At 35.4% G+C, this 9904-nt stretch overlaps 1 long non-coding RNA gene across 1 annotated transcript in view; it reads left to right on the top strand.

Moving 5' to 3' along the window:
- Window positions 1-2385: 2385 nt before the first annotated feature.
- Window positions 2386-9904, top strand: part of LOC116539680 — a 12948-nt gene continuing 5429 nt past the window's right edge. The window contains exons 1-2 of the long non-coding RNA XR_004264139.1: window positions 2386-4216; window positions 6997-7113. This is a non-coding gene — a long non-coding RNA (uncharacterized LOC116539680). The remainder of the gene's footprint in view (window positions 4217-6996; window positions 7114-9904) is intronic.

Below are 9904 nucleotides of genomic sequence, written 5' to 3'. Positions count from 1 at the left end.
AAATACCAAAATATATATTGTCTGCAAGAAGCCTCCTTTAAATATAAAGGCACATATAATTTAGAAGTAAATTAATGGAGAAAAATATGGCATGTTAACACTAATTAGAAGAAAATGAAATAGGTATATTAATTTCAGACAAAGATGACTTCAAAGCAAGGAAAGTTATCACGGTTAAAGAAGAGCATTGCATAATGATAAAGGAGTCAATTCTAAGGATATCTAACAATTCTTCATGTATAGTCACCTAATAACAGAGTGTTAAAACAGCTGAGGCAAACACTGATAGCACAGCAAAGGAGAAATAGGTGAATTCATCATTATAGCTGGAGACTGCAACATCCCTTTGTCAGAAATGGACAGATCCAGCAGGCATAAAATTAGTAACAACCTAGTTGAACTAAACAACACCATCAGTCAACTGTACATAACTGACATCTATGGATTATTTTATCAGGCAACAGCTAATTACAAAGTATTCTCAAACTTACATGAAAGATTCATGAATATAGATCTTATTCCGGGCCATAAGACACATCTTAACAAATTCAAAAGAATATAAATTAGGAAGTGTCTACTTTCAGACAAAATGAAATTAAACTAGAAATCAATAATAAAAAGATAACTGGAAAAATCCCACATCCCAAAATGCACACAGATTAAGCCACATGCTTTTTTTTAATACAAGGGTTTGTCACCCAGACTGAAGTTCAGTGGCATAATCATAGCTCACTGCATCCTTGAACTCCAGGGCTCAAGCAATCCTCCTGCTTCAGCCTCCGAGTAGCTAGAAGTACAGGCACACACCACCATTCTGGGCTAATTTTTAAAATAACTTTTGTAGAGACAAGATCTTGCTATGTTGCCCAGGCTGGTCAGCAACATGCTTTTAAATAACATGTGGGTCAAAGAAGAAATCTCAAGAGAAAATTTAAAATATGAAATTTATAAAATGGAGCAAAAACAGTGCTAAGAGGAAAATTTATGGTATTAAAATGCAAATATTAGTTTTAAAAAAAGCCCTAAAATCAATATTCTAAGTTCCTATCTCAGAAAACTAGAAAAAAAGCAGCAAATTAAATCCAAAGTAATCTATATATAAAAAAAATAAGAATTAGAGCAAAAATCAAGTCAATGAAATTGAAAATAGGACATTAATAGAGAAAAATCAACAAAATCAAAAGCTCGTTCTTTGAAAAGAACCAGAAAAAAAAAGAAACAAACTAATATCAGAAAAGAAAGATGTGACATCATTATAAAGCCTATAAACATTAAAAGAATCATAAAGGAATACTGGGAGCAACACATACACAAATGTGATAACCTAGATAAAAAGGAGCAATTTCTTGAAGAACACAATTTGCCAAAACTCACAGAAAAATAAATAGACAATTTGAATAGCCCTATATTAAGGAAATTGAATCAATAATAACCTTCCAAAACAGAAGGCACCAGGACCAAATAGTTTACTGACGAATTCTACAAAATATTTAGGAAGAAATGATACCAATTCTCTACAATTTCTTTCAGAGTAGAGAAGCAGAGGGAATACTTCCTAACTCATTTTATGAGGCCAATATTACCCTAATACCCAAACTGGACAAAGACATTAGAATAAATAAAAACTACAAATCAATAAATTTTATGAAAATAGCTATAAAAATCCTCAGTAAATCATATCAAACAATGTATATAAAATCATACATCGTGACCAAGTGGGATTTATCCTAGCTATACAAGGCTGGTTCAACATTTGAAAATCAATGTTTGTATTCCATCACATCAACAAGCTAATAAATAAAAAATCAATATAATAAATAAATAAATAAATGAAAGAACTTTCATTCATTGCTGGTGGAAATGCAAAATGATATAGCTACTGTTGAAGAGAGTTTGAGAGTTTCTACAAAATTGAACTTACTCTTATCATACAATCTAGCAAACACATTTCTTGGCATTTACACAAAAGAGTTGGAAAGTTATGTCCACACACATATACACACACAAATGCACATGTGTGTTTATAACAGCTTTATTCATAGTTGCCAAAACTTGGAAACAACCAAGATATTCTTCAGTGGATGAAGAAATTAATAAACTGTGGTACACTCAGACATTAAAATATTATTCAGCACTAAAAAGAAATGAACTACAAAGATATGGAGGAATGCATATTATGTACAGTATATTAAGTGCATATTGTTAAGTGAAAGATGCCAATCTGAAAAATCTATATGCTATACAATTCCAACACGATCTTCTGGAAAGGCAAAACTATGTAGACTAAAAGATCAGTAGTTGCCAGGGCTTGCAGGAAGGAAGAAATGAATACATGGAACACAAATGATGTTAAGGCAGTGAAAATACTCCATATGGTATTGTAATTATGCATATGTATCTTCATATTTACATTTGTCTAAACCCATAGAATGTACAACACCAAGAACAAACTGTAATGTAAACTACAGACTTTGAGTGATTATGATGTGTCAATGGGGGTTCATCAATTGCAACAATATGTACTACTCTGGTGAAGGATGTTGATAATAAGGGAAGCTATGCATGTACAGGGGCATGGAGTGTGGGAAATCTACGTTCTTTTCCTGAATTTTGCTATCAACTTAAAAATACTCTAAATAAATAAGTAAACAAAAAGAGTAGGTTCTTGATAACTATTAATATTTCCTCCAAACCTGGCTCAGCAGTATGTATCATTATGAAGATGGCTTTGTTTTGATCTTCCTAAGTGTGCAGAACTTTACATTATTTTCAAAGGCAATTTAATAAAGATATTGGTGCCAGGGCATTTAAACAAGTAATTTTTAAAAATTCTATGAGTCTAAGTAAAGCTAGAGATTCTGTCACATTCATAATATGTTATGAGCTATCATAAATATTATGAAATGTCAATCTCAAGAAATTCTATTTCTTTTCCAGAAATTTCCAGAGCTCACTTGGAAAAATAATTTTTTTCTAGATATGAAGCTCCAGATATTAAATGAAGAAATCTAATCAGTCACTTAAGTGATAGAAGAGAAAAGGAGAAACAGGACCTGAAGGATATTCTAAGGATAAAGGAGCAAGGGTTTTCCATTTTTTCTCAAAAGAGAAAGACAAGGTATTATAAAATATCTAGGAACAATGAGACCCATTTAGGAATTTTTTTTAATCACTCATATTTGAATTTACAAGAACAGAGTTCCCATGAGTCATAAAAAATGAGTGTAATACTGTGTGGAATCCTGATTTGTCTATGGATTTAAGTGAATTCCTGATGTTTCACATAATCAAATGTGGTTTGTACTACGTGACATAAAAAGCTCTAGAATCCCCATTTTTCTGAGAACTTAATGACTGTTGAATCCTCAAAGCTGAGAAGATGCAGGCTACACAAATCTTGAAATCACCAGCTTCACCAGACCATGTTCAGGAAGCCATTTCTCATAGCTGGAAGCCAGCCAGCCATCCTGGGCTATGGAAAACTTGACGACATTTGCAGTGAGATTTAAGCAACTTGTGTAACAGTGGAACATGGGACACATGTCAGTATGCTCAAGACTTACTGTCCCCAAGCACCATTTAGTTGACTTTTTACACTAATTATCTCACTCTGAGAGAAAATGGAAATGTGGGAAAAGGGCATGAAAAAACAAGAGAAAAACCAAACAGAACAGTGAACAGAAAGCCCCAGAATCAGACTTGTCTTCATCTTTTTACCTGGGCCAACTGACTGAAAGTTGACATTTCTCAAGGAAAAGTAAAGACAACTATGTCTGAATATCATAAATATTTGGACAAGCATTAAATATGGCAGCATTAATAATGATTATACGTAGGTCCTGTTTTGCAGGTGGAAAAATTGAGACAAAAATGTTAAGTAATGTGGCTTTCATAGTACCTAAAAAAAAAAAAAAAAAGAAAAAATGAGAACTCTAAGATGAGGGAATTCACTTCTCTGAATTAGGAGGACAAATAAATAAGTTTATACTTAGCAAAAATACAAAATACAGCCCAGATAAAAAGCAAATAGCCTTTAGATAACTATAGAATCAAAACTGTTAATAGTTGTTTCCAAATTCTGTGACTTATTAATTCTTAGTCTACCTTGTTTGGTAGGACATCTCAGCAATGCATTTGTGGGCATTTATCTCCACATTCCTCCTGAATGAAGGCCAGAGGCAGATGAGAGGAATCAGAAAGCAGGAGAAAACGTAAAGTAAGGATTTCCATTTTAAATTCCAGAATTTAGACGTAAAAGGTTTTTGTGTAGTGTTGCCACATACAATGTATATTTGTTGTGTTTTAGCTGTGTCTGTTCCTCTTTGATTTGGAAACACATTCTCAATCCCTAGAGTAAATTTACACATTCTCAATCCCTAGAGTAAATTTGCACTCCACTGCTATGTGTGCTGCCTTCACGGGATTATTTGTCCAGGTGCCACTGTTCAAGTCGTGGGCCTGTGACTCCAGTTAGGCTAATTGTATTATCCCTTGAAGGACTTGGACTATTGAATAAAGATGCAAAGACCTAAAACCCTGACAGGTGTTTAATTTTAAGATGGCAGAAACTCAGGCCAGGCGTGGCGGCTCACGCCTGTAATCCCAGCGCTTTGAGAGGCCAAGGTGGGTGGATCACGTGAGGTCAGGAGTTTGAGACCAGCCTGGCCAACATGGCAAAACCCTGTCTCTACTGAAACTACAAAAATTAGCCAGGGATGGTGGTGCACGCCTATAATCCCAGCTGCTTAGGGGGCTGAGGCAAGAGAATAACTTGAACCCATGAGGTGGAGGTTGCAGTGAGCCGTGATGGTTTCACCGAACTCCAGCCTGGGTGACACAGCAAGACACGATCTCAAAACAAAAACAAAAAACATGGAAGAAACTGCCCACCATTTCCTGCCACTTGAACTTCTAGTGCCTATCTCTCGCTGGGTCTACAATTTCCCCTTTTGTTCTAGAGAGTTAGCCAGCATCATTTCAATTAATGTATTAATATTTTTCATTTAAATCTCAGTCTTCAGGTTGCTCACAGCTTAGTAGGAAAGATGTTGGCTCTCAAGATTTTAGCACATTGCCTGACACTTGGAAGACCTTCAGTAAATACTTTTCGAATGATTGTTATGATCAAGATAAATGTTGGCTACATTGAAGTGTATAGATTATTATCTTACATTGTTTTGGGGTAGGTGTAGAGAAGGCTTACCAGAGGAATGTGGTTGAAAAAGTCATATTTTTAACCTCCCACAGTACCTTATAGAGAATAGGTACTCAATAAATGTTTGAATCAAAAACATAAAATCCTACAAAAATATGTTTCAGTAAATCTCAAATTGCTACAGTTTTACTAATTTTTGTTACAACTGCTATGATCTGAATGTTTGTGTCTCCCAAAAATTCATATGTTGGAGGCTAATCCCCAATGTGGTAAAATTAAGAGATGAGGCTTTGCGTGGTTGATTGAGTTATAAGAGCTCAATCCTAATGAATGGGATTAGTTCCTTTATAAAAGAAGCCTGAGGAAACTTGTCTCTCCTGCCACATGAGGACATGGCAATAAGGCACCATCTTTAAAGGAGAGAGCAAGCCCTCAGCAGACACTGAATCTGGTGGTTCCTTGATCTTGGACTTTCCAGCCTTAAGAACTGTGAGCAATAAATTTGTGCTACTCATAAATTACCTAGAACAAGATATTTTGTTCTAGCAGCCCTAACAAAAACAATAACCCTTCTAAGTTTTGTTGTATTATACTGAATGAGACACCATAGATAGAGAAAAAAATTAAATCCTCCCAAAGTCAGGAGTTTTCATATCTTTTTTACTTCTGCCATCAAGTAAATATTACCATCCCCTGAAAGCAACAGAGCTGAGTTTTTTCTCATCTAGGTCTAAGGAATAACAAACATCCTGCTTTCTTTGAGTGCCAGAGCCAGTAACAGAAAAAGCTGGTGCAAATTCTCAAGAGGAAATGCTAATTTGACCTCTTTCCACAAATGTTGACACTTGACAGCTCTTTGTTTTTAGAACCCGACATCAAGGGTGTTATCAGGGTATAGGAGGTCTTTTTGAGTTAAAAACAGGGCTCAGAGTTCTTTGATGAGAGCCAAAAGGCAGTCTGGGAACTGGAAATGTTTACTGGACCTATGTTAAGATTTGGAGAACTGTGCACAATATATATATTTTTGCCCATAACCTTCACAGTCTTTGCTTCTGGGCCTAAAATAATATTTTTTTTCTCTTTTGCTACCAAAGTGGAAGCATTTTGGGAAACTGTATATTTATGGAAAATATATCAAGAAAGACTTCAGAGCAGAATATTGCCAAGACTGTCACTTTAGGATAGTGCAAATAAATTAAAATAGTATTCTTAACTCAAAAAAAAAAAAAAAAAAAAGAAAAGGTAGAATTCTTTCTATTTTACTTAGATTTTTCTGAGTTTTATAAGCATTGAGTACTAGACTAACAAAGTATCCAAAGGAAGATTTAGATAATTTGGGACATACCCTAATGGGAATACAGTCAGTCTCAGGATTTTGTCATTTGGGACAATTGACGTGATAGTGTATGTCAGTTCTAGGACCAAACAGATGAACAACAGTCAAAACATATGAGTTTGACCTTTTTTACATGAGAAAATCATGTAATTTCTAAGTTTTGATTTCTTCAACTGTAAAAAGCTAGTAATAACTTGACATAGGGCTCTTATAAGAATTAAATAAAATAATATATATGAAAGTATTTTGTCCAAAGTAAGCCACTATACAATGATAGTAATGATGATGATACTCATTATAATGATAAACTGAAAGCAGCAAAACAAAATCACTTTAGAAGCAAGGATGCCTTTACAAATAGGGGAAGGAATTCAGTCCACATTAAAATCTTCAAGTTTATCTAGAGAGTCTCTACCATCTTTGTTGAGAATCTCTGTTGTTGTGCCTTTTCCTGCAAAATCGAAGTTTTCTTCTGCCATTCTTTGTGTTCTCTCGTACCTTCGAGATGAAAGCTTGAAGCCTAAGCACAGGAAAAGAGAACAGTGTGTGGGAGAACACAGAGACAGTGCTGTGGACAAACATCAGAATCGGATGGTCCGAGTTCTGCCCTTTGAACATGACAGTATCTATTCCTGGTAGAAAGGGAAGCGACAGGACAAGGGCTCTGGAATCCTTAGGAAGTTAAAGCTAGCAGTGGTTTTGCAGCTTTCTGACTATCTTCTGACTCCACTTATTTTTCCTGTTCCACAACCTTAATGTGTCATCTTGGATCTTGTCAGGCAGTGACAACAAAGCTGATGAGCCTATTCTTGAGATGCTGCAGTAGATGCAGGCCAATTAACCTTTACGTCCTCTTCTAGGTCCGAGAGCAGAAATCTAGTATCTTTCACACTCCAAGGAAACTTTCAGTGGTCTTGGAAATTGCACAGCCCCCAAATGTCCTGGATGCTACCAATTACCAGTGTCAGATGTTTTACTATCACCTCTGATGGCCTCACCCTCACATTTGTCTCCATCAGCACTTCAAGGTTTCTCTCTTGTTCCCACTACCTCTGCTACTAGCTTTGTAAAAATACGCAATATATAGTGCACTGATTTTTATTAGACCCAGTAGTCTCATTTATAAAAAAATAAATAAATAAAGAAGGAACCAGAAAAAAAGACTCAGATGTATTATTAAGAGCTCTTAATTTTTCTATTTGCTCTGCTTGACATTACTAAAATTTAGATATCTGATTTATCCAGCCAATCTCTAGGTATGTCAGCATCTCAAAATAACTGTTCACAGAGTACAAACCATTTTATTAAGTGAAGATTATTAAAAACAGGCAACTCCCTCCTTCAAATATTTTAGGATTCCCTTTCTGACCTAACATAATTAAAATTCCAGCTGGTCAAATGCCACTTTATAAAACGAGTTTATCTATGTTAACTTAAAAAAAATTTTTTTTTTCATTTATATGATAAATTAATAAAGTAGTTTCAATGCAGATGAATAGAAAGACTACCTATAATCTCAGCACCAAGAAAGAGTTAACTGCTCAGATAAATTTGGTGCATTTCTCTTCTTCTGTGTGTGTTATTTTTCAGTTTAGCATGTACAATATATACAATTTTATTGTCTTTTTTTTTTTTTTTTTTGAGATGGAGTTTTGCTCTTGTTACCCAGGCTGGAGTGCAATGGCACGATCTCGGCTCATCGTAACCTCCAACTCCTGGGTTCAAGCAATTCTCCTGCCTCAGCCTCCCAAGCAGCTGGGACCACAGGCGTGTGCCACCATGCCCAGTCAATTTTTGTATTTTTAGTAGAGACGGGGTTTCACCACATTGACCAGAATGGTCTCGATCTCTTGACCTCATGATTCACCCGCCTTGGCCTCCCAAAGTGCCGGGATTATAGGCATGAGCCACTGCGCCCGGCCAATTTTATTGTCTTTTTTTAACCTGTTTTGTCATAAGTCTTTTCCATCCATTAGAGAATTTTTATAAATACAGTTTGAATGAATGTTTATTAAATAAGTTATAAATTATTGTATAATATAAATAAAATAATAGACATTACATTTGTGGAAATTCTCTAATTTTATATAATGTATAAATTTTTATGTTACTTTTAAGTATATTACTATCTGAGTGAAAGTTACATCCAGAAGTGGCTTTTTGCTTTTTTGAATAATTAACGTGATTAATATTTCTGTACCTAAGTATGTTTTCATCTTGAATTACTTTCTTCTTAGAATATATTTCCCAGGTCAGGCGCGGTGGCTCAGGCCTGTAATCTCAGCACTTTCTGAGGCCAAGGTGGGTGGATCATGAAGTCAGAAATTTGAGACCAGCCTGGCCAACATTATGAAACCCCATCTCTACTAAAAATACAAAAATTAGCCAGGGGTGGTGGCAGCCACCTCTAATGGCAGCTACTCGGGAGGCTGAGGCAGGAGAATCACTTGAACCCAGGAGGCAGAGGTTGCAGTGAGCAGAGACCGTGCCACTGCACTCCAGCCTCACTGACAGAGCAAGACTCTGTCTCAAAAAAAAAAAAAAAAAAAAAGAATATATTTCCCAAATTGAAATACTAGGTGAAGTCATTAGAAGTTTTGCTTTGTGTTACAATTTTTTGGTGATCTTGATACGTAGGAACATAGCAAATTTTAAATCCTAGGCTAATTTCAAATCAATCCTTATTGAGGCCATCATAGAATAGGACTTGCATTTAATAATAGATAATATTATTGAGGATTTTATGTGACTCTTCTAAATCCTACTTATTTCTCACAACAGCCCTAATATGAAGGCCCTATTATTAACCCTATTTAACAGAAAAGAACAGCAAAGCCCAGAGAGTTGAAATAACTGGCCCAAGGTCACAGCTAAAGATAGTGAGAGTCAAGATCTGAACCCACACAACCTGATTCCAGGACCTTTATTCTTAACTATCACTTGTCCTCTAATGAGATAGCAATTCTTCAGCTCTCAAGGCAGAAAAAAACTTTCTCTATATAAAATGTCTACTTACTATTTATTATCTGCTTCCTTTCATTAAAAAGAATAATCTTACTTGGAAGCCAGCAGAGTAAAATTAAAGTAATTACAAAGGTACACTGGCCAGAGAAGCTGGGTTAAAATGTTGCTAGAACAAGCTGATGTTTATGAGAAGAAAATTTCAGGGGAAACCTCATTTATTAGTCCATTCTCACATTGCTATAAAGAAATATCTGACACTTGATAATTTATGAAGAAAAGAGTTTTAATTAACTCACAGTTCTGCAGACTGTACAGCAAGCATGGCCTCAGGAAACTTCCAATCATGGCAGAAGGTGAAGGGGAAGCAAGTATGTGTTACTGTGGTGGAGCAGGAGAGAGAGGAGAAGAAGAAGAAGAAGAAGAAAGAAGAAGAAGAAGAAGAAGAAGAA

Source organism: Sapajus apella, unplaced genomic scaffold, assembly GCF_009761245.1.
Source record: "Sapajus apella isolate SASKATOON/1434 unplaced genomic scaffold, GSC_monkey_1.0 scaffold4, whole genome shotgun sequence".
Lineage (NCBI taxonomy): Eukaryota > Metazoa > Chordata > Mammalia > Primates > Cebidae > Sapajus > Sapajus apella.
The sequence above is the reverse complement of the archived record's forward strand: the minus strand, read 5'-3'. Positions and strand labels throughout refer to the sequence as shown.